At 53.9% G+C, this 23,580-nt stretch overlaps 1 pseudogene; it reads left to right on the forward strand.

Moving 5' to 3' along the window:
• Nucleotides 1–4,926: 4,926 nt before the first annotated feature.
• On the forward strand, nt 4,927–20,835 carry LOC130018281 (vacuolar protein sorting-associated protein 33A-like; annotated as a pseudogene).
• Nucleotides 20,836–23,580: the final 2,745 nt, after the last annotated feature.

Below are 23,580 nucleotides of genomic sequence, written 5' to 3' on the forward strand. Positions count from 1 at the left end.
GAGCAAAAATGATAATAATATACATATATACATATATATGAGATTGATATCCAAGGCTAGGAAAATGGGGCCAAGAGGACTGGTCAATGGTTGGAAGCTCCCACAAGCATCGGGGACAGAGGGTAGTTAGGATAGAGTAGGGACCAGTCTGGCAATAATGCTTGGAAATGGTTGGAAATCACTTTGGACGGGAACTGGGTGTTGAAAGTAGGTAAAGAGATACACATAATAACCTTTCCATATCTGTATTGTAAACCGAAAGGCGTGTGTCAGAGAGAGGGGGAGAGAGAAAAGAGGGAGAGAGGGGTAGAGAGAGAGCACTGCAGAAAGGAGGAGGGAGAGAGAGGTGCCTTGCCTGTCTGGGGGAGTAGGGAGACCGGGAAGATTCGTGGTGAGCAATGTACACTGGTGAAGGGACAGGTGTTGGGACGTGATATGACTGAAATCCAATCATGATCAACTCTGTATTTCACTAGGATTGAAAAAATTCACAAAGAAAATAACATTTTAAAAAAGACAAAACAAATCTAAGTCAATCGTGAAATTTTGAGCGAGCAGCAGTGCAGTGGGCTGGTGAGCGGTGCTAGCAGAGCCTCACCTGGCAGCTGAGATGGAGTCAGCTCCCACGCTCCAGAAGCTTCCGAAGCTTGGCGCCCTCTCCCTGGCCCAAACTGAGCCTTACTCATCAGCGTTCCTTTGGGGGCTGCAGGGGCTGACGCATATGAAGCATATCCCTCCTGCAAGGCAAATGCCTTAATCCCTGTGCTATTGTAAGGCCAGAGATGGAAATGTAAGGGCCGCCCGGGCTAATAGTCATGAAAGAGTTAAGTGGTAGGAAAGAGTTCACCAGAGAACTGTAAAAGCTGTGAAACTAGAGCTGCAAAAGCTGGCTCAAAAGAGTCATAAGGTAGCTCCCACCTACACCCTGCTATGACCTTGTGGCTGGGCCGGATATGGGGACATGTGCTCAGATGTTCCGAAGAAGTTCATCTTGTCAAGTGTCGTGCTGTTCTTGGTAAAGCTGCAGATTGCTGTACTGTCAGATTCCTTTGTTTACTCTTGGTTATAAAATCCCACTGTACTTTGGCTCGGGGCTCTCTGCCTCTGTCCTGTTTTCGGGACATGTAGTGAGCCCCAGCATGCTTGGACAATAAACCCTGTGCGTGTTGCATGAGAAAGTCTCTTGGAGTCTCCTTCACGGGCGGCGAGCGTCTCGACCCTAACATTTGGAGGTCCCACCGAGATCTGCTCTGCTGCCCCGGCCGTCTCCAACGGGCTCTTCTCGGGGTAAGTAAGGCGCCCCGAAACTGGGAATCGCCATCACGTAAGGCCATCGCGTAAGGCCAGGTCCTGACTGGCATGGTGACTGTCGGTGCGAGGCGTGAGCCTTCTCGGACTGTGGCTGACAGTCGTGTCAGGGAGCCACAGGTCACGCCCCCAGGGGCGCCCTGGTGGTGTGATAAAGGAACTTGGGAATGCCTGGATGTCTCCTAGGAGGCGGGTGCTGCGACTTTGTTGCCAGCAAAGTCAGGGAGGCTGCTAATGGTTTAGTTTCAACATGAGTTTCTAGAGTTATAAAATGGGTTCATCTCAGATGTCAGCTTGCTGTAATAGTTTCTGAGAATGGAGAATTTCATGGGAAATTTCACTAACTATATTGTGAGTCAGCATGTCCAGTGCTTGAAAGTACATGCTACTATTTTGATAACTTTATTCCATGCAAAGCCTTGTCACCAGCCCGGATCTCCAGAGAGCTTTGTACACAAGTGTGAAATCCTTAATGTTGCATGATAATTTTAGGAGTGTTTTCATCTTTTTCCTGGAAATCAAATTTTTAAGACGTCTTCTGCTTAACTTCCAATGTCCAGTGATCTTTTGCCCAGTGAATACACCTTGTAAGAGCTTTAATTGTGAGCATTTTTAAGACTTTTTGAGTCGCTCAAGAACTGATCTAGTGCTTTTGAAATAGCACTGCAGAGTACAGTTTTGTTATGTTAAGTGAGATTATTGGTAGCTGTGTCCAAACTTGGGAGATCGTGTTGAACTAAGATCAGTAAAATAAGAGTTCAAACTTGTGGGATGACAGGAATATAGATGTATGTCTTAAGTCAGAAAGATAAATGATGGAGATATTGTCAGCGGGAAAAAGGAAAGGGATCCTGTTAAAGTGAAGATGGTTTTTTACAGGACGGAATGAATGTTAAGGAATGTGCAGAAGGTTAGAGGTTGTCAAACTGTATTGTTATAAGAAAATTTGAATTACACCCGCGGAATTGTTCTAGTGAATTTTTGGTAAGCTCTATGGAAAAGATATTGGACAGATTGGCTAGACTCCTGGTACAGTGCTCTTAGAAAATGGAAGTCAAGGTTTAAACATGATGTCAAATTGTATCCTTTATCGCTACAGATTTGAGCTTCTTTTGACTAGGACCCACAGCAAATGGGTGGATTGCACCTCACCGTGAGTAAGGTGAAATGCTTGCTCTTCTCTTCTTTTATACCTTCAGTATGTTCTTTAATGCTCCATGGGACTATGTTGGTTTGTATGAATCTAGGTAAGTCTTTCCTCTCTGTAATAGGAGTGATCCTTGAGCGCACCGCCAGGAGTAAGCCCCTCACATCACCAGGTGTGGCCCGAAAAGAAAAGAAAGGAAAAGAAAAGAAAAGAAAAGAAAAGAAAGAGGCAGATGGGCCTAAGCATATCTGAGCTTTGCTCTGAAGTCTGGGGCCGCAGGGAGCACAGGCTTTGCAGGAGGCAGAGTTCCCTCCCTCCACCCAGCCCCCAGCAAGGAGCCAGGAGTATCCCCAAGGCCAGCCCACTGCCAGGCTGCCGAAGATGGAGGACACAAGGAAGGGAAATGCGTTTCCCATGAAATGTACTGTGCTGTAATTCCCTGTGACACAGCGCACCCACCACCCCACCCCCACTGTCAGTTCTGGTTGTGGGGAGACCCCCCCTCTGTACTCTTGAGTGGCGATTGTCGGGGTCTGCTGCGCGTCCACGGTTGCTGCCCGTCTCAACTCCTTCAATCCGCTCATCCTCCCAGCCCCCCAGAGCTGGTCCCAAATGGTCCCAAATGGTCGGTTCATCCCTGGTGCTATTTGCAGGAGACAGCTCCCAAGTTGGGGGCACACAGACACCAGAGTCTTGTACACAGCCGAGCTGGGTTCAATCCCTGGCACCCCATGTGGTACCGTGAGCCCAGAGCCAGGGTAAATCCTGAGCATGGCCAGGTGTGCACACTTCCACCCTGAAGAAAAAAAACTTTCAGTGAATCTAAGGAATAAATGATGACTTTATTTTCTTTGTGTGTGCGAGTAAAAAAATTTGAAACGTGATCTCAAATATTAACTGTTTCTTCTCCTTATTCATGGCAAGTTGTGTCTGATTTAGAAATCTGAAGACGACTCTATTGTAGCTAATCCCAGGATCTTAATCGCCAGGTAGAGATTGTAAAGGATCCAGGTGTAGGTCTGAGTGTGATGGTAGATAAAGTGCTAAAAGGAATTTGCTCTGCTCTCAGGTTGAAAGCCTGGGAAGGGTCTAGGTCCAGATTCCCTGGGTTCATGCAGAAACCGCTGCCTGCCCCCAAGGGCCTTGGTGGCGTGCAGTGCTGATGGCGGAGGCTGTCTCCATCCTGGGCTCCCACACGGAGGCGCAGAACTGCTGCCTCTGAGCGAGGAAGTCGGCTACACTCACCCAGCCCCTGGGTTTGCTGCGGGTTTTCCCCAGACTGTTGTTATCTCCAGCTTAGCTGCACGCAATGTGTGCCAAAGGTGTGTCTCTGCACTTTGTGAAAGTCAGCGTTTCTCTCGGGAGCTTGTCTCCAAGTTAGGTTTTCAGACAGGCTCAAAACAGGTCCAGCTGCGGAAGGCAGGACCAGTCCTGCCCTGCTCAGACCACTGCTAAAGCCAGAGCGGACGCAGGGGGCGGGGGACTCCTGTTCTGCGTCCCCCACTTCCCTGACAGCCAAGGACAGATACCAGAACCAGAATGTCAGGAATGGCCTTTGGTCAGGAACTCTGCGGGGCCGGGAGGCAGTCTCCACGGTCCTGAGCTCACTGTGGGTGCTGATGTCTGGCTGTCTCCGCGCTCACACGCTGCCGTGCTCACCTCACCCTCTCTTTTCCCTCCCACTCCTGCTTCCTTTGCTCTCTTTGTGTGTCTTTGATGGTAAGACTAAAGAAAGTCTATCCACGTTATAATAAATAAATTTCATATATATTTTTTAGTAAACCAAGTTGTTGTATATATATATTTTTTGGCTGCCTTCATCCGTCTGTGTCTTGCTTTTGTTTCGTAAAATACTCTCGACAACAAACACAACACTCACACACGCACACGCACGCACCCTTTTAGATCAAGCCACAGCAAAGAACTTCAGTGCCAATTTAGTTCTCCTGGATGTATTTGCATTTCTCTTCCTGTTTCTAATATTTGGTTCTTGTTATTTGCATTTTGAAAGGTTGCCCAGTAACACTTTAAGGTGTTTGCATCATGACTGATTTATTTCTTATGTAAGTCGTATGGAAAGAATCTAAATAGTGTGATCCCTTGGGAAAGGTTTCTGGCCCCGGAGACCTCCCTTCCGGCTCTCCTCCCTCTGCTGTTGCTCAGGACACCAACTCTAAAGCGTGTGGCTTTAAAGGGGCCCATGTATTTGTGACCCGGGCATCGGTAAAGAGGCCCGATGTCCTCTAGCCACTTGTGGCTGCACGGTAGAAGTCAGAGCTGAGAGGAGACCAAAGGAATTAGCCGTGAGGACTGGTCAGCAGGAGCAGCTGCCGGGGTGTGTTTGGCCGTGTCCATGTAGGGGTCGCCACACATGCCCTGTCATGGACAGCCGGCCGGGGGATTGTGCAATGTTCCAGGCTTGTGTCAGGAACACGCCAAGGAAGCTGCCCTCTCCTCCTGCCTCAGAGCTCATGGCTCAGGCAAGTTGGATTGTCCTGACCGAAGAATGGGGCTCTGGCACTGGAGCGACATTCCAGCGTGGAGAGCATTTGCCTTGCACACGGCCAACTGGGTTCGATCCTCGTCATCACATATGGTCCCCCTGAGCACTGCCAGGAGTAATTCCTGAGTGCAGAACCAGGAAGAACCCCTGAGATCTCCCGGTATAACCCCCCTTCCCCCAAAAAAATCAGAATCTGCTCATCTTCCTTAAACCCCTTCACTTTGAATAAACATTCAAAATCAGATTTTCTAAGTGTGTGTTAGATTTAGAGCAAGGAACTCTTAAAATAATCTTATGGTGGCATCAGTTACCAAATAAGTTTGTTTTGCTTTGCTTTGGGGACGCAGATGCTCTGCAGTCATTCCCGCCTCCAGAGACCATGCAGTGCTGGGGACCAACCCAGCTCTCCTGTCTGTGAAGTGTAGACCCCAGTCCAGCCCCCAAACACATGCCATAGGAAAGTCAAGATTCCTGACCCACGGGGTTGCATCAGAGATTTCCTTTCCTCTAAAACCCTCTTATTTCCTCCTAAACAAGATCCTATTTCCTAGCGAGGTGTTACTCATGTAATAGCTTAACTGCACTGAAGTCCACCCTTTCTGGTGTACGTCCAGCCCTTGGGGTTGAATTCAAGAGATCTCTGTTAGTCTCAGATTCTTTTCTTACTACTTAATGATCTGGAGTGTAAGTGTGAGCCACACACTGAGATAAATACACACTTCTCTTTTCATCTCTGTGAGAATTTCAGTTTGTTGTAAACCCGTGAGAATTCTGTAATGTGTGTGCAGATATCTTGGATCTCACTAACCAGACGTACATTCTGCCATTTCTAACGTGGGCCTCAGTCTCCGATTCCTCCTGTCAGTTTTTGGAGGGATCCGACCCTCGGAACATGCTCCTCGTTCACCCACTCACCCGGGGACCAGGGAGACTCAGCTTGTTGCTGTAAGTTACGCCTCCTTCACTGTGTCACCTGCCTGCATCACTGGTGCTATGGCCCAGTGCATGTGATCTAAACATGCATGACCCAGTGCCGCAAGGTGGATGGAGGGAGTTCCCATTGGCCCTCCCGACTTCTCCCAGGGCTGCACATTCCTTCCGTCCCCAAGGCACACAGATTTGAACCAGTTAGTAGGACATGAACATCCACAGCTGTCCTGGACCCCAGACTTTAATGAGATCCCCCACTTCACACGCACCTCTGTCTCTCTCCAAATATGCATCCCAGGAGCCACACTTCTGTCCCCTCTCATGTCTTTTCCAGGCTGTGGCATTGCCCAGTCTTGACTGGCCATCCGTCCCCGCCCTGTGCTCCCCCACACACGTCCTTTTGTGGTGTAAATGCTCTCTCTCTCACACACACACTCACACACAGTCACACACACACCCGTTGGGTTGTATCTATTGTGTCTTTGCTCCTTCTCTGTCTTGCCACCCTCTCTCCCCAGGCCAGGTCCTCCATCTCCGCCTCTGCAAGCCAGCCTTGAGGCGAGTCTGGCCGAGGGTTTAAGAGCAACTCACTTTGGTCCTCTCCAGAGTCTGGATGAAAATCATTCTCTGTTGGATTAGTCTGAACAATCTTTGCCCCTGTTCTGGCTCAGAAAGGTTTCAAAAACACGTTCTCCGAACTTGCTGAAAGTTACTGAAATGAGTGAGAACCAATGGATACTCCCAACATAAAGCCGCTCTGCAAGACATTCGTATAATTGCTTTGCATGTGTGTGTGATTTAATTGTTGTCATAGCTTGGTAATAATTTATTCAAGAAATAGCACTTCAACCTGGGATTACCTGTTCAAAAGAATTCTTTTTGGGGGAGTGGGGTGTGGGTGCAACAAGTCCTTTTTTTTCTCTTTCTGTTCTCCATCTCCCAAAGTTATTAACTTGTTTCTTTAAATTCAAATGGAAAGAATGATACGCAGGTTCTGGCATGTACACATAGTCAAACTTTTTCTCCCTCATAGTCAGTAAAATTTCACTAAACTTCTGCAAGCATCAAAGCCTCGGCCCCTACCCCTGCAACAGTCCTGGGAGCCGTTGAGCTTACGTTCTAGGGCAGTTGTGCACTGGCCTCTCTCTGGCTTGATTTCTGGCATTTTGAACTCTTTGGTCTTTTAGAGAATCCGTGTTCATAAGAGACCCCGATAAAGAGAAAGCTTCCCTGCAGAAATCCATCAGTATTACCAGTGCCTTGCTCACGGAGAGGGACACAGAGCTGGAGAAGCTGAGAAATGAGGTGGAGCCCCGGCCCCGCCCACGTGGACCCGAGCCACGCCCATATCCGCCCAGGCCACGCCTACCTGGGGCCGAGCCACGCCCATCTCTCTGAACCACGCCCACATTGGCCTGAGCCACGCCCACCCCTAGGGCCTGGGGTGGGTTAGTCGGGGCTGGGCGGAACCAAGAGGCGGAACCCCGGACTGGAAAGAGGCAAGGGGTCCCAGGCCGCTTCCGGCTTCCGGCGGAGGCGTGACGTCACGATGTTCACGTGACCCACGCATCACGTGGCGGCGGGGCTGGGCGGCGCCGGGGCCACACCTGTCCTCCGCGCGGGAGACCCTGGACTCCCTGCGAGATTCCCGGGCGAGTGCGCGGGCAGCGAGGGGAGGGCCCCGGGGCGGGCGGCGGCCTCTGGAGCCGGGGGCGCCCCCAGTGCAGCCCGAGCGAGGGGGCGTTGCGCTCCCGCCCTGCGGCCCGGCCCTGGGAGGGAAACGGGGCGACTCGAGTCCGTCTGGCAGGCCGAGCGCAGCCCCGCGTCCAGGCCCTCCCCGCTGTCCCGCGACAGGACAGGGGCCTGCCCGGCCCTGTGTGGTGACAGGACTCGGGGTTCACCTTCCATGCGAGTCATTGCATGTCTGGGAGAGGCCTCTCTGCTCCTTCTGTTCCCAGTCAGCAGTGCGGAAGCGTTGAGGAAGCGGCTTGGTCACCCCAGATGAGGGTAGGGGCTGTCTCGGTCACACCCAGGGTCGCTCCTGGCCCTGCGCAGGCGGGGTGGGGCCATCCCAACAGGCAGACCCAACACAGGTCGGAACCAAGGGCCCCACATCCCCCCGTGGATGCTGCATTCACGTCTTCTCCCCGCCCTGAGCCACGATGGCCCCCAAGTCAGCATCCCGGCAGGGGTAGCCACGGCTCTGCTCACCTGAGCTGCTCGCAGTGGCCCTCACTCCGGGTATTCTGCTCGAGGGACCCCAGAACATGGGCACTCTGGCGTGTGTCATGTGAGCACTCAGATTGGGTTCGGCGCGCTGAGGGCGTCACCCAGCCCGATGGAGTTTGCCAAGGGCCCCGGAGCCCTCACCAAGCCTCTCTGAGGCTTCCTTGTGTGAATATGAGGGACCTTCCAGCCCTCACAGGACGGAGTCTGCTGCTCGGGTCCGACCCCCCACACACACACACGGAGCCCCCCGCAGTCAGCTTCATGGAGTAGAGGATGCCAGGGGTCGGGATCTGTGTGCAGGGACGGGCTCGTCCGTCTGTCTGTTCACTGTCCCTCTACGAGACAGTCGGCAGCTGAGAGGAAATGCCTGGCGTGACCAGACCTGCGGGGGCTCCCTCAGGGGCTTTGCAGACTCCGGCCCTCAGCTTCCTGTGTTGACTCACGGTTCTGCTGAGCCATATGGTCCCCAAAGCACCACCAGAATAATTCCTGAGTGCAGAGCCGGGGTATCCCCTGAGCCTCGCCAGGTGGGAGTTGTTTGAGGTGTCTCTGTAGTAATAAACCATTTTTTAAAATGAATGTTTTGTTTGGGTGCTCAGGGCTGGGCAGGGCTGGGCAGGAACCGGCTTTGCTGTCCGCAGGCAGACACAGTTCCAGCTCTGAACAGTCTCCTGGGCCTCTGAGCAGTTTGAAAGATGCCCCCTAATGCTTTGCTTCCCCTGAATCTTCCTCTCTGCTCTGCTCCAATGAGGAATTTCTGGTCCTTTTCTGAGGACTCTTTGGACATCCCGACCAGGATGTTTTGGACTGAAGTGTCCCAGACTTGGAACCCCAGACTTGACAGAGACATCCTACAGGACCTTTGGCGATACTGTGCTCACTCTGGGCCAGGCTCTCTGGGAGGTCTCCCTCTGCACCCCGCCCCCAGTCTGCACCCCTCGTCCTCATGCCTTTGGGGTGCACGCCTGTTGGCCGCTTCCTTAGAAAGGGTCAAAGATTCCACGATGAGGGGCTGGAGCAATAGCACAGCGGGTGGGGCGTTTGCCTTGCATGTGGCCAACCCAGGTTCGATTCCCAGCATCCCATAGGGTCCCCTGAGCACCACTAGGAGTAGTCCCTGAGTGCATGAGCCAGGAGTAACCCCTGTGCATTGCCGGGTGTGACCCAAAAAGGAAAAAAATAAAGAGAGTCCCGCGATGGGCACCAGCAGTGCCGCCACATCAGGTGGAGTGCAGGTGAATCACGTTGCGTGGTTTCCCTCCTCTGCTCTCTGCACTTGCTGGATGAAAGGATTGAGGCACAGGAGTGATCTTGAGGCCCCGCTGGGGACCGTGTGTGCTCTGTCAGCCCTGCTGAACCGCCCGGCTGGGGGCGCGTGCGTGCTCTTCCCTCTTTCTGGGCCAAAGATGTTTCTTTTTGTCTGTGTGTTAAATGGACCTTGTGGCTCTTCTCCGAGACCGTGTCCTCCTGTCCCCTGTGACACTCGCTGCTGTATGTGGGAGAGGCTGCCTGCCCTTCTGCAAGCCCAGCGTGTTCTGCTGTGTGGTTACGTGGGCATGCAGAGGCCAGCCTTTCCTCGCCTGCCCAGCGATGCTCGCCCCCAGTACAGGCGCTGTCTTGGGGCCTCGGTGCTGACTCGCAGAGCCTGTGCCCACGCGCCCGGCCCTCTCCCACAGGAGTGCTACCTGGACAGCGACCAGACGAGCCTGTACCACGCGGCCAAGGACCTGATGACGCTTCAGGCCCTGTACGGGACCATCCCCCAGATCTTCGGGAAGGCCGAGTGCGCCAGGGTGTGCCGGGGCGGGGAGGGGGGCCTCTCTCCTGCGGGTGGAGATTGGGGCTCCACCTCGCAGTGCTCTTGGCTCTGTGCTAGGGCCAGCAAACTGAGGCTGTCTGCGTGCAAGGCGTGACCCCTGGTCCCTTTGCTGTCTCCCAGCCCTCTTTCCTTTTCTCTTTTCTGTTCTTTATCTTTTCTTTTCCATCCCTACTCTCCCTCCCTCTCTCGCACTCTCCCTCCTCCCACCCTCTCCATACCCAGCAGTGCTCGGGGCTCACTCCTGGCAGGGTTTGAGGGATCGTACGTGGTGCCAGGAATTGAACCTGGGTCAGCCACCTGCAAGGCAAGCATCCTACCCACCATACTGTCTCAGGCCCGTCTTGTTTTATTTTATTGTTCGATTTTTTCCGTCTTATTTTTAAATTTTGGATTGCCGGGCTCTTTTTAGCTTCATTTAAAAATCCGCCCATTGCTAAAAAGGCTCTGCCTGGTTCTGTACTTTGTTTCCAGCAAGTGGCCAATATGATGATCAGGATGAAGAGAGACTTTATAGGAAGCCAGAATTCAGTATTTCCTGTTTTTGATAACCTCTTGTTGCTTGATCGAAATGTGGATTTATTAACGCCCCTTGCGACTCAGCTGACATACGAGGGACTCATCGATGAAATTTATGGCATCCAGAACAGTAAGTGAAGTGACATCAGTTACTAATAGGTTAGCTGAGTAAAATCAATCTCAAAAGTGTCTGTTTTCGAAGGTGCGGCCTTTGTGTGTAAGTCAGAATATTTGAAAATGTCAGGCACTGACTTTCAGCCCAAGGTTAAAGCGAGCTCGAGCCAGGACACCATCGGGGAAACCGAGGCGAAGGCCTTGTGCAGAGGGCCATGCGGTGTGCAGCCCCGCTGCTTGGGGCCGCCCAGGGAGGCGTGAAGAATAGAGTGTTTCTGAGGGGTGCCTGGGTCCAAGGTCAGGGGGGTTTGGCCCCGGATGTTAGATTCTGTAGCATTTCAGATCTGAGAGGGGGCTAGGAAAGCTCACGGGGCTAGTGCCAGGCGCACAGCCAGCGCTCAGTTCCATCCATACTCCTGCCTCGTCCAGTGAGCACTGAGCCGGGAGTAGCTCCTGCTGGGATACAGTCTGAGAAGTTTCCCACAGTCTGATTTGTGTCTTTTCTTCAGAACAGGGAGCCCTAGGCCTCAAGAGGGGTAATTCCGGCGCCTTCAGGAGTGGCCCTGGTTGTGGGCTGGGGAAACAGCCCTGGGGATGGAGCCCCAGTCTGGAAGGACGGGGATGCAGCTAACTGCATGGGGTCTCTCTGGGGACACAGAGCCCTGCAGCCGCTGAGTGCTGGTCGAGTCCGGACAGTGCTGTCTGTCCAGTGTGCCAAGCTTGTTATTGCAGAGTGGATTGCGATGGCTTGTGTGTGTGTGTGTGTGTGTGTTTCTGCAGTGGTGAATGTGTGGCTCAGTGATGGCGGCCACGGAAGCAGAGCAGGACCACATGTGGAGGCATTTCCACACAACAACCCGTTTTCCTGCTCTTTAATGATTATGAAGGTGTTTCCGGTTTGTTTTTTACCAGTTGTTCCGAAGGATAACCTCTTAAGTTGTTTCCTTTTGTGGGGACAGTCGTAAGCAGTGCCCAAGGGGCCGTGGGGCTGATCTCGGTGATTTTCTGCTCTGTGGGGCCAGTCTGTGGCCCTGGAGCCACCAGGGCTGTGCCTGACAGCAGCTGGGGGTGATGCCACACACACAGCCCCTCCCCAGACTCCTGCTCCGAGCTGTCCTGGCACGGGAGCACCCTGTGTGAGGGGTCCCCACCTCCTGGTGCTTCTGCAAGTCTCGGGGGATCTGGCAGAGGTGCTGGGGTTGGGGGTGCGGAGGTGTGAGAGATGGGACTCGTGGGGTGCCTCCGGGAGGAAGGAGTTTCGGGAACTCACAGTCTCTTCACATCACACACTTCCTGCTGATCAAACATTTAATTAAGGGAGAGGGCTGGAGTGATAGCAGAGCGGGTAGGGCATTTGCCTTGCACGCGGCTCAGCCCGGGTTCGATTCCCAGCATCCCATATGGTCCCCTGAGCACCGCCAGGAGTAATTCCTGAGTGCAGAGCCAGGAGTAATTCCAATGCATCGCTGGGTGTAACCCCCCCAAAAGAAACCGTTAAGAGAAATCTGAAAAACAAGGGGAAATTGGGCTTCCCCATAACCCCCCAGCTCTGCGCCCGTGGCTGGACCGAGGGCGATGGCAGGCCCGTGCAGGAGCTGCGTGCAGGCTGCCTGGGCCAGCGGCTGCCCCTCAGCTTTGAGCTGGAATGCGAGGTCTTGCCGACCTCGTGTATCTCAGCATGTGCTCAGGCCCCGGGTCCCGCGGCCACCGTGGCGTGCTGTCTCCAGACGCTGGCGCCCGGGCTGTTCGGAGGGGCTTAGGATTTGGAAAGCACCGAGAAGTATTTTCCTTCCGTCGGTCTCTTTCTCTCCCCACATTCTCCGATGCAGGAGTTCTTGTTGCTTTATGATTCTCAGCTCCACCCCACAGTGCTCAGGGCCCACACGGGGCAGTGCTCAGAGGAACAGACAGCTGGACTTGAGCGTGTGCTGCCCCCGATGACCCGTCTCTCTGGACCCACAGCAGTGGAGCTGATTGTGTGTAGACACGTCGGGATTTGTGTTGAAACCGGAGATGTTTTTTTGAAAGGAACCAATTTGGAGCTAGAGGCAGAGCAGCAGTTAGGGTGAGTTTGGTCCCCAGGACCACATATGGTTCCCCCAGACACTGCCAAGAATAAGCCCAGAGCACAGAGCCAGGAATAAGCCTTGAGCACTGACAGGTGTGGCCCAAAAATCAGAGAAAGGAAAAAGAAAGGAAAGAAGCCGTCGGAGCTGTCTCCCGCCCTCATGCACACTTCCATGCTGAGGTGATTCCTGGGATCTTCTTTTTCTTTTTCTTTTTCTTTTTTGAAGAGTATCTTGCCCGCACGGCAAAGCCTGGCAAGCTACCCGTGACGTGTTCGATATGCCAAACACAGTAACAAGTCTCAAAATGGAGACGTTACTGGGCCTGCTTGAGCAAAATCTATGAACAATGGAAGGACAGTGACAGGGGTCACACTCGGCAATGCACAGGGGTTACTCCTGGTGCTGCTCTCAGGAGTTACTCCTGGCGGTGCTCAGGGGGCCATATGGGATGCTGGGAATCGAACCAGGGTCTGCCCGGTGCAAGGCAAACACCCTCCCTGCTGTGCTATCACTCCAGCCCCATCCTGGGCTCCTCTTGGCTTGTTGAGATGTCGGTGTAGACTGCATGCACATGCACGCGCCAGCAGGACAAACAGTGGGCCGCACTGGGGCATGTTTCCTCGGGTGGCCCCATCCTGAGTTCGGTTTGGGCTGGCAGTGGCAGGAGGCGGCCCACGGGCCAGGCCAGGGAAGCCGTGCGTGAAAAGTGTGAGCGTCCTCCGCTCGTGCACAGCTAGTGACTCAAAGCCCAGTGCTCTCCCCTGACAGGAAGTCTCTGGAGTCTCACTTGGGGTGTCCCCTCCCGTGCAGGTCATGTAAAGTTGCCGCCCGAGAAATTCGCCCCGAAGAGGCAGGGTGACGGGCAGGACCTGCCCACAGAGGCCAAGAAGCTGCCGCTGAACTCAGCCGAGGAGCTCCACGCCGAGATCCGAGACTGCAACTTCAACGCCGTGGGCGCCGTGCTCAGCAAGAAGGCCAAGGTCATCACGGCCGCCTTTGAGGTGACTGGGGCCTGGGGCCAGGCGGCAGGCGGGCTGCGGGCGCCTGGGGAAAGGTGGTGCCAGGCCCTCTCCTGGTGTCAGGTCCTTTGCCAGTCACCGTCCGCACTCCCTGTCCCTCCCTCCTTCCTCCCAGCCGCTGGCGGTGGTGGCATCTCCGCTAGCTCCTGCATCTAGGGAATCCGGGATCAGCCCGAGCAGGCTGGGAGGGTGGGTGATACTGAGAGCACAGTCCCCGGCCCCCAGCTTCCTTAGCACCTCGCGCCCTCCTGCTGCTCTTTATTCTGGGTTCAGGTCACTTTTGAAACCTGAATCAGTAAAATGATAGAAGCTGAATTTTTTAACTCTGGGGAAGTTTTTAAAAATCACTTTTTCCCTTGAAGGATGGATTTCCTGATTTCATCTTTTTTAGGAGTTATCTCTACTGTATCAGTATTTGTATTTCTTTGGGTTTTTTTTTTTTTTTTGAGGGGAGGCACACCCAGAGGTGCACAGGGCTAAATCCTGGCTCTGCGCTCAGGGATCACTTCTGGTGGGCTGAGGCAACCCCATGGGATGCTGGGGATCGAACCCAGGCTGGCCGCATGCAAGGCAAGCACCTCGCCACTGTTCTGTCACTCTGACCCCATGGTTGTTGTATTTCTGAAGTTGCTTTTGTTCACTTGGGTTTTGTTCCTCAAATTTTTATTTCCTCACCGTGACTTATAAAGCTATGGATAAGAAGTGTCGGGCATTCACTGTGTCAGCTCCGAGCTCGCCGTGGTGTCCACTTCCCTCCCTTCCCGCTGCCAGTGCTCAGGGCTGGCTCCTGGCAGGCCTCGGGGTTCTGTGGGGAGGCCGGGCACTGAGCAAGCGCCTCCCCCACTGTATAGCTTGGACCCAGGAAACGTTTTACACTTAATTTGCTATTGTTGAGGTCTCAGGCTATACGAGCGTTAGCTTTTGTGGCTTCAAGGCAGTTTGCTGAGCTCCACATCCCTGGCAGGGACCATGCAGTGTCAGGTGTGGCCTGCGTGGGCCCTGGGCTCCCTCCCTGTCCACATGGTCTCCCAGTGCTGCAGGATGTGGCTGTCGCAGTCCCTGGACCCACCAATCTGCCTTTTCTATTTTCCTGTGGCTGTGGGATCTGGTTATAGCCTAATTCGTTTTGTGTCCGTTTCTCACACTAAAAATTAATTTGGGGGAGCCGGAGGGATAGCACAACGGGCCAGGCGCTTACCTTGCATGCAGCTGACCTGGGTTCACTCCCCAGCATTCCATGTGGTCCCGGTGCAGGCCAGGAGTGATCCTTGAGCTCCAGGCCAGGAGGAAGCCCGGGGCACTGCCTTGCACGTGATTCAAACATGCCCTGGGCAACCCAAAGACCCAAACTCTTAAAAATGCACTCTTGGCAGCCAGGGCTGGGGCTGAGGCACATTGTGTGTGTGTGTGTGTGTGTGTGTGTGTGCGTGTGTGTGTATGTATGCGAGGCCCTGAGTGCGCGAGGCCCTGAGTGCTGTCCCCAGTACTGTCGTGACCTTCTCCCCTCCCTCAGGAAAGGCACAACGCCAAGACGGTGGGCGAGATCAAGCAGTTCGTCTCCCAGCTACCCCACATGCAGGCGGCGTGGGGCTCCCTGGCCAACCACACCTCCATCGCCGAGCGCATCCAGGATGTGACGAGTGAGTGCCCTGTCCCGGGCTCAGGCTCAGGGTGTGTCACTGGCTCCCTGCTACTTCTGGGGGCCCCGGCTACTGTTTCACTTGTGCATTGTTCCCTGTGCCAGCCGCTGTGTCCTCCAGAAATGTTCCGAGTGTGACTGTTGGGTTCTGCGGGGTCAGGTGGTGCAGCAGGGCTCTCCCAGGCTCTGGGTGGCGCCAGCACTGCTTCGCCAGACCTGGCACTACTTGCTGAGTTGGTTTCAGTCGGATGTTGCAAGGAGCTGGAGTAGGAGCGGTACTGCAGTGCCTGGCACACAGCCGGCCCGGGTTGGATCCCGGAGTCCCATATGGTGTCCGAAGCCTGCCAGGAGTGATCCCTGAGCACCACCGGGGGTGGCCCCCAAACGAACCAAAGTAAAATGCCCTTGGAAATTGCTTTAATTAGTGTGAAGGGGAGCTGCTAGGGCCCACGCCCCGGGGCTCTGTGTCTAGGCGCACCTCGGGGCACAGGCCGTCAGCCTCACTGTTTTGGAAGGTGCCTTTCCCGGTGATGACTTAAACTTGGTGCTTGCTTGCTACTTTGCATGCCTCCGGGAGAAATGAGCATTTATCCCACTTCTGAGATGCTCGTGTGTGAATTATGTTTCAGCGTCTGAAGACTTCTTTGATCAGTTAACCGTGGAGCAGGAGTTGATGTCTGGAATAGACACCGATAAGGTACGTGAACACTAAAACCGTTTTAGCCGATAGTTAACCGGATTGGCAAACAGAACTCGAGGTAGCAAAGGAATCGCTTTGATTCCCGTGTCTGGCCTAAATATCTGTCAGGGCAGTGCAAAATGTGCGGAAAGAGATTCTGCCAAGGGATAGGTTTCTGTTGACCGGGGGTGGTGTGTGTGTGTGTGTGTGTGTTCCATTGTGTGTGTGTTCGTGCATATGTGTGTGTGTTCCATTGTGTGTGTGTGTGCATGTGTTCCATTGCTGTTTGCTGTCCTCAGAGAAACAAGACCCAGCCCTGAAGCCCAATACTATTGAAGCCCATCACAGATAATTTAAGAGCGTGGGTTGTATGATCCCTTTTTCTGTCTGCCTGTCAATAAATCCTGCATTGTCACTTGCAGCAAGCAAGCGCCCAAATTCCCCACAGTCCCTGCTACTTTACTGATGCGGCTCAGGTGTCGCTGACAAGTGGGACATTTGCACCCACCCGCAGCCCCTGGAGCTTAGGTTGTCCAGGGAGTGTAGGCAGGAGCGTGAGTCAATCTCCAGCCTCTCCTTGATCGGGCCTCTGAGGGGCCCAGGAACGCCCAGGCCTGCAGGCCCAGACCCGGCGCTCACGCACAAACCTGCCATGACTCTACGTCAACAGTTATATCGAGGACTGCATCTCCCAGAAGCATCCACTCATCAAGGTGCTCAGGCTCATTTGCCTGCAGTCGGTGTGCAACAGTGGGCTCAAGCAGAAGGTTCTGGATTATTACAAAAAAGAGAAATTCTCCAGGTCAGTGTTTCTAAGTGACTCATTTGCCAAGGGAGAAATTTTTTTAAAAGGCCCTTGGTCTTGCACGTGGCCCACCTAGGCTCGATCCCCGGCACCCATATGGGTCCCCTGAGCCCCACCAGCACTGATCCCTGAGCACAGGAAGTGCGGGGGCAAAAGCAAACAAAACAAAGGAGACATCTGGAAAATAGCACGTCAGGAGGTGTGTTTGGCCTCCTTTTCCTACTCAGTTATTTCAGTACACTGTCATCTATCTTCCTTACCTTGGGCCCATGCATTCTGGCTTTAAAGTGAAAATGTGGGGTCCAAAGAGCTCGAAAGGGGCTGCAGCAATAGCACAGCGGGTAGGGCGTTTGCCTTGCACGCAGCCGATCCTGGTTCGATTCCCAGCATCCCATATGGTTTCCCGAGCACCGCCAGGAGTGATTCCTGAGCGCAAAGCCAGGAGTAACCCCTGAGCTTCGCCGGGTGTGACCCGAAAAGAAAAAAAAACAAAAACCAAGAGCTAGAAAGGGGTAAGGCACTTGTCTTGCATGCTGCCGGGTATGACTCAAGAACAAAAGTATCAGAATGAGAGTGAAAATGTTCGCTCCCTCTTCGGAAGTGGGAGATCTAGCAGGCTCCCCAACTTCTCTTGCAGACATATGGCTACGAGCACATCCTGACGTTACAGAACCTGGAGAAGGCCGGGCTGCTGCGGCCCCAGCAGGGGGCAGGAACAGCTACCCCACCTTCCGGAAGACCCTGCGCCTCTGGATGGACGATGTGAATGAGCAGGTGAGCCGAGTCTTCGAGCACACGCAGTCACATGCACGCCATCTAATAGGCGAGCCGAGCCTTCACGCACATGCACGCGCGCCAACATACACACACAGACACGTACATAGACACACACACATTTCCCCAGTGGTGTGGCATTCTGCTGGTGGGAAGGCGCTGCCCTTGCAGAAGCCAGGACTGAGTGGGGCTTGTTGGGGGACACTTTTTGAAGATGGGGGCTGGGGGTGGGAAGAGGGGGCCCTTGTCCACTTAGGCTTCAGGGCGGGGGAGGCTGGTCAGGACTCAAGGAAGCCTCTGGTCAGCGAAAAGGCCAGCCTCAAGTAAGAGGATTGGGGACCAACACAACTGACTCACCGTGGGCAGTTGGGGCTGCTGGACTCAGAGTCACTGAGAGAGAGGGGGGTTTCAGACTGGGGGTCACTGTGATGCTGGGTGCTGTCACTCTCACCCTTGGGAGATTTGGGCGTGGCTGTGCCCTGGGGCCTCGCCCCCGGAAGAATGCCTGAGAGTAGCTTGGCTGGGCTTAGAGCTCTCCACATTCCGTCCCCCCAGTGGGCCAAGTTTCCATAGGAGAAGTTTCTCACCAAATCGATGAACAGTTTTTCTTCTGTGGGGGTCGGATGGAATCTTTCCCGGGCAGACCGTTGAATGTTCAGACCCAGCGGTGCTGGGGTTTGGCCACGCCCCTGCCCTCTGCACGGGCTGCCGGGCACTGGCACCTTCCAGCACACAGGGGCACCAAGCAGCTTTCTGAGATTGGTTTGAGACAGAAGGACTCAGGGCCAGGAGAGGTGAGGGCAGAGCCATGCGTCAGCTCTGCACCACCAGGTCTGATGCATAAAGCTGTAGGGGCGGGGGTGGGGGGGGAGAGAGAGGAGAGAAGAGAGAGATTGGGAATTGGGTAGAGGGTGGAGATGGCAGGGCTCAGCGGGGTAGGCTGGAGCACACTGTGTTCCTCCCCAAAGTCAAATCCAGGACGGCAGCGTGGAGGACATTTGCCTTTAATGCGGCCAACCCAGGTTGTGATCCCTGAGTGCAGCACCAGGAGGGAGCCCTGAGCACCGCAGGGTATGGCCTCCGCCAAAAAAAAGAGCCCATGGCCCATTAGGCAGAGAGGAGTTGCTTGACTCCAGGTGTCCCTCTCGAATCCTCCGCAGAACCCCACGGACATCTCGGCTATGCCCCCCTCAGCATGCGGCTGGCCCAGCTGCTCTCCCGGCCTGGTTGGCGCAGAATCGAGGAAGTTCTGCACATTGTCCCAGGCCCCCACTTCGAGGAGCGCAGCCGCTGCCCACGGGCCTGCAGAAGAAACAGGTTTGTGAGTGATTTTGTTTTCGTGACCCGCCTTTCCCCTTGATTGAGTCTTGGCAAGACCTGAAGACTCTAATCTTACATTCTCATTTTCTAGAAATACAATTGCCTACATTTTTCATTCAAACTCTTGAGGTTCTGCAGTGTGACCTCAGGGCTGGGTGCAGGGTGTGCGGGAAATTCTGTTTCTCCCACACGCCCGTCCCAGCCTGTTTCCTACTGGTTATTTTCAGCACATATTTATTTGTTTGCTTTGCTTTGGTTTTTGCTTGGGGTCTCACCTGGTGATGCTCAGGGATTACTCTAGGGGGTTCTCAGGGGTCCATATTTGACTCTTTGATGCCAGGGAAGCACCTTTGCACTGAACTATATATCTGGCCCCCCGGAGTTTTTCTTTTTTAAATGTTGTCTTTTTCTGAAAGATGGATTTTTGTTTGCAAATATGATTTTATATGTTTTGTTTACTATCTTTATGACAGTGAGCACTTCTGAAATATTTCTCTTTCAAAGTGTCAGCTTGGCTCTTAGGGGCGCCCGGGCCAGAACTCTGGCTCTTTCTTCTGTGCGGTGAGGTTTCTCCATGCTTAGTCCCTTAAGACAATCTGTAGACCCAAAAGCATTGATTTATGTGAGATTTCAACCAGATGCTTTTCCTATGACGTGTTCTTAGCTGTAAATAGGGAAAATTGGGCATGGCTGGAGTTCTGGCAGGCCGAGTGAGAACACCCCCCCCCGCCCCCAAGTGGGTAACCACCACCTAGAGTGTGCGACCCTCAGCCTCAGCGAGAAAGGGAGGGAAAGGGAAGATAAATACCGGAATGAAGGGGAAGATGCAAGGGGGAAACACATCAGCTTGATAATGTCCTCTAAAAACGGCATACCAGGGCCAGAGAGATAGTAAGGTGGGTAGGGCACTTGCCTTGCCCCTGGCAGACCCGGGTTCGTTCCCTGGCACTCCATATGGTCCTCCAAGCCCCGCCTGGTGTTACCCCCAGTGCCAAGCCAGGGAGTCAACTTGAACCCGTGCACGACCCCAGCGCCCCCGGTGCCTGCCTGCGCCCTCTGCACCCTCTGCCATTGGAAGCTTGTGCAGGTGTGTTTGAGACGCAATCTCATTTCCCTGCGTTCTTGGCCATGTGAGTTGATTTGTGGTACTGGTACTGCTGGTCTCAGGACTTGACCTTTTGAGAACGCAGGTGCATCACCAGATTTCCGGGCACCCTTTCCCCTCAGCATGTTGGTCTCAGCAGCACCTTAAGAGAAAGAACCTGGGGCTCGCTTGTGTTCTGGGATGCTGTCACCCAGCTACCCATGGGTTTGCTCACGTCCCTGGGCTTCGGCCTGTGGAATCCAGAACTTTCCTGGGATCCCCCGATGGTCTCTCCCCACCCCAGTCTTGGAGCAGGGAAGGGCTTGCATGCCCTTGTGTGGTGACAGGACAGGGGCCTGCCCGGCCCTTTGTGGTGACAGGACTCGGGGTTCACCTTCCATGCGAGTCATTGCATGTCTGGGAGAGGCTTCTCTGCTCCTTCTGTTCCCAGTCAGCAGTGCGGAAGCGTTGAGGAAGCGGCTTGGTCACCCCAGCTGAGGGTAGGGGCTGTCTCGGTCACACCCAGGGTCGCTCCTGGCCCTGTGCGGGCGGGGTGGGTCCATCCCAACAGACAGACCTGAGACAGGTCGGAACCAAGGGCCCCACATCCCCCCGTGGATGCTGCATTCACATCTTCTCTCCCGCCCTGAGCCACGATGGCCCCCGAGCCCGCATCCCGGTGGGGGAAGCCACGGCTCTGCTCACCTGAGCTGCTCGCAGTGGCCCTCACTCCAGGTATTCTGCTCAAGGGACCCCAGAACATGGGCACTCTGGCGTGTGTCATGTGAGCAGTCAGATTGGGCTCAAGGCGCTGGGGGGCTCGCCCCGCCTGGTGGAGTTTGCCAAGGGCCCAGGCGCCCTCACCAAGGTCCGTCTCTGAGGCTTCCTCGTGTTAATATGAGGGACCTTCCAGCCCTCACAGAACGGAGTCTGCTGTTCGTGTCCGATCCCCCGCCCACACACACACACACACACACACACACACACACACACACACGGAGCCCTAGGGGCTTATAAAGAGGAATTACAAGGGCTGGAGCAATATACATTGGGAGGGCATTTGCCTTGCACGAGGCTGACCCAGGTTCAATCCCCGGCATCCCATGTGGTCCCCAAAGCACCACCAGAATAATTCCTGAGTGCAGAGCCTATCCCTTGAGCCTCGCCGGGTGGGAGTTGTTAGAGGTGTCTCTGTAGTAATACGCCGTTTTTAAACATGAATGTTTTGTTTGGGTGCTCGGGGCTGGGCAGGGCCGGGCAGGAGCCGACTTAGCTGTCCGCAGGCAGACACAGTTTCCGCTCTGAACAGTCACCTGGGCCCCTGAGCAGTTCGAAAGAGGCCCCCTAATGCTTTCCTTCCCCTGCATCATCCTCTGTGGTCTGCTCCAATGCAGAGTTTCCGGTTCTTTTCTGAGGACTCTTTGGACATCCTGACCATGGTGGCTTAGACTCAAGTGTGAGGCTGCACCCCAGACCTGGCGGAGCCATCCTACGGGGTCTTTGGGGATGTTATGCTCACTCTGGGCCAGGCTCTCTGGGAGGTCTCCCTCTGCACCCCGCCCCCAGTCTGCACACCTCCACGGTGTTATCTTTTTATTGTTAATTTTTTCACCCGGAGAGGCACGGGGGTTATTCCTGGCTGTGCACTCAGGATTTACTCCTGCCGGTGCTCAGGGGACCATATGGGATGCCGGGATTTGAACCCAGGTTGGCTGCATGCAAGGCAAATGCCCTCCCCGCTGCACTATCGTTCCAGCCCCGACACTAGAAGCTTCGACCTGGGGATCCTTGTTCCTTCAGCTCTTTTGCATGGAAGGGCGGGTGTGAGTCAGACCTGAGCGGCTGTGAGCGTTGGGGGGATTCCATGGCATGTGGGGTGTCCGTGAGTTTTCCGAGGCATGTGGGGTGTCCCCTGGCAGGTTCTGCAGGGCAGCTGGGACTGGGACCCAGGTTAGGCCAGAGACCGGCCTCACCTCCAGTCACCTTCTCTCAGTCCTGTTTGCCGGCTTGCTCTTCTCTTCGAGCTCTTGCTAACTCTGATTTTTCCCCCTGACACATAAAAATTTCCTCTATCTGGATATTTTGAAGTTAAATGCCAGCGTGAGGCGGGTGACGGGGCTCGCTGATGACAGTGAATAGATGCCGTTTGCATATGTCCTGTGCCTTCAGGCTGTATATAGTCTTGAACTGTGTCTGCAGCTTGTGAAATTTTGTTTGGAACGGAAGACTGATTTTTATGTAACTTCCTGATAGAATGTCGTGCGGTGCTGCCCGAGGGGTAAGGGGTCCTCGGAGTCCTAAGGGGGGAAAATGACCCAAATTGAGGTGGTTCCTGTGTGCCAGTGTCCCATCACGCCACTCCTTCCCAGGGCTGGTGTTTCCCTGTCCAGAAGACGCTGGACATACGTGAGCCAGAGCTCTAGCACGGAGGAAGCATTTGTGCTGTGGGATGAAATAGAACTGCCTTCGGAACCCCCAGCTTTGAGTCAAGCTGACATTTTCAAGAAATACAAACTAGACTTTTTTTCCCCCATTTTTAATACCAGTGCGGGCCCAGTAATGTCTCCATTGGAGACTTTATTGTTACTGTGTCTGGCATATCGAATACGTCACGGGGAGCTTGCCAGGCTCTGCTGTGCCCTGAGAGATATTTAGCTTACCCTTTCAAGGTTCATTTAGAGAAGATCTTGGCGTTAAATCAGAGTTGGGTGCTAACCGAGTTCAGAGTGTTTGCTTATTTGCGGCCTTCTTTGTCTCTTAAGAGGAGCCGTAGTTAGAGGCCTCCAGAGAAAACAAAACACAAGCACCCGCTTCCTCCAGGCTTGGTTCCTCTGTTCTCAACCCCTGGCCACTTGTCTATGCATCGTCCCCAGAGCAGGCAGGGGACAGAGGCAGAGAGGGTCTGAGCAGCCCCTGCATGGTGCTCCCTGAGCAGTGCTCCCCATCTTTGTGGCTTCTGTTGAGGTTCTGAAGTGAGTCATCAGGTTCTAGTGACAAATGTCTCATGTACGGCGTGACACAAACATGGAGTTTGTGCCATCAGTCGCCGAGGTGGGAGGAGGGAGCGTCGGGTTTTGGGGGTCAGTGGCAGGAGGATGTGACCCATAGCGTGTCAGCTTTATATAGGGTGGGGGAAAATGGATCGTTTGGGGAGGAGTGTGCTTGGGGTACAGACTTGCCGCGTTTTTCTGGATTTCTCTCTCTCTCTTTTTTTATTTAGGAGTACTGCTATATATTCAGCCACTGATTAGCTGATTGAATTCTGCATGAACTCCACCTTACTTCTTTTTTCATTTTTTATGATTTTATTTATTGAATCGCCATGAGAGCAGTTACAAAGCTTTCAGGTCTAAGTCTTGGTCATACAATGAAACACCCGTACCTTCACCAGTGCCCATTCTCCACCAACAACAACCCCAGTATATCCCCATCCCACACCCTCCCCCTACGTGTGGGGCAGATGATTTCCAAATTATTTTCTCTCGACTTTGATCACATTCGATATTTTGACACCAGACCCACCTTTATTGTTTGATATTTTACCCCAACACTCAGATCTGCTGAAAAGGCAACAGTAGACAGTTTGTTTTCTATTGCTGGTTATGAATAACCTATGATGTTGTGT

Source organism: Sorex fumeus, unplaced genomic scaffold (genome assembly GCF_029834395.1).
Source record: "Sorex fumeus unplaced genomic scaffold, SorFum_2.1 ptg000246l, whole genome shotgun sequence".
In the NCBI taxonomy this organism is placed as follows: Eukaryota; Metazoa; Chordata; class Mammalia; order Eulipotyphla; family Soricidae; genus Sorex; species Sorex fumeus.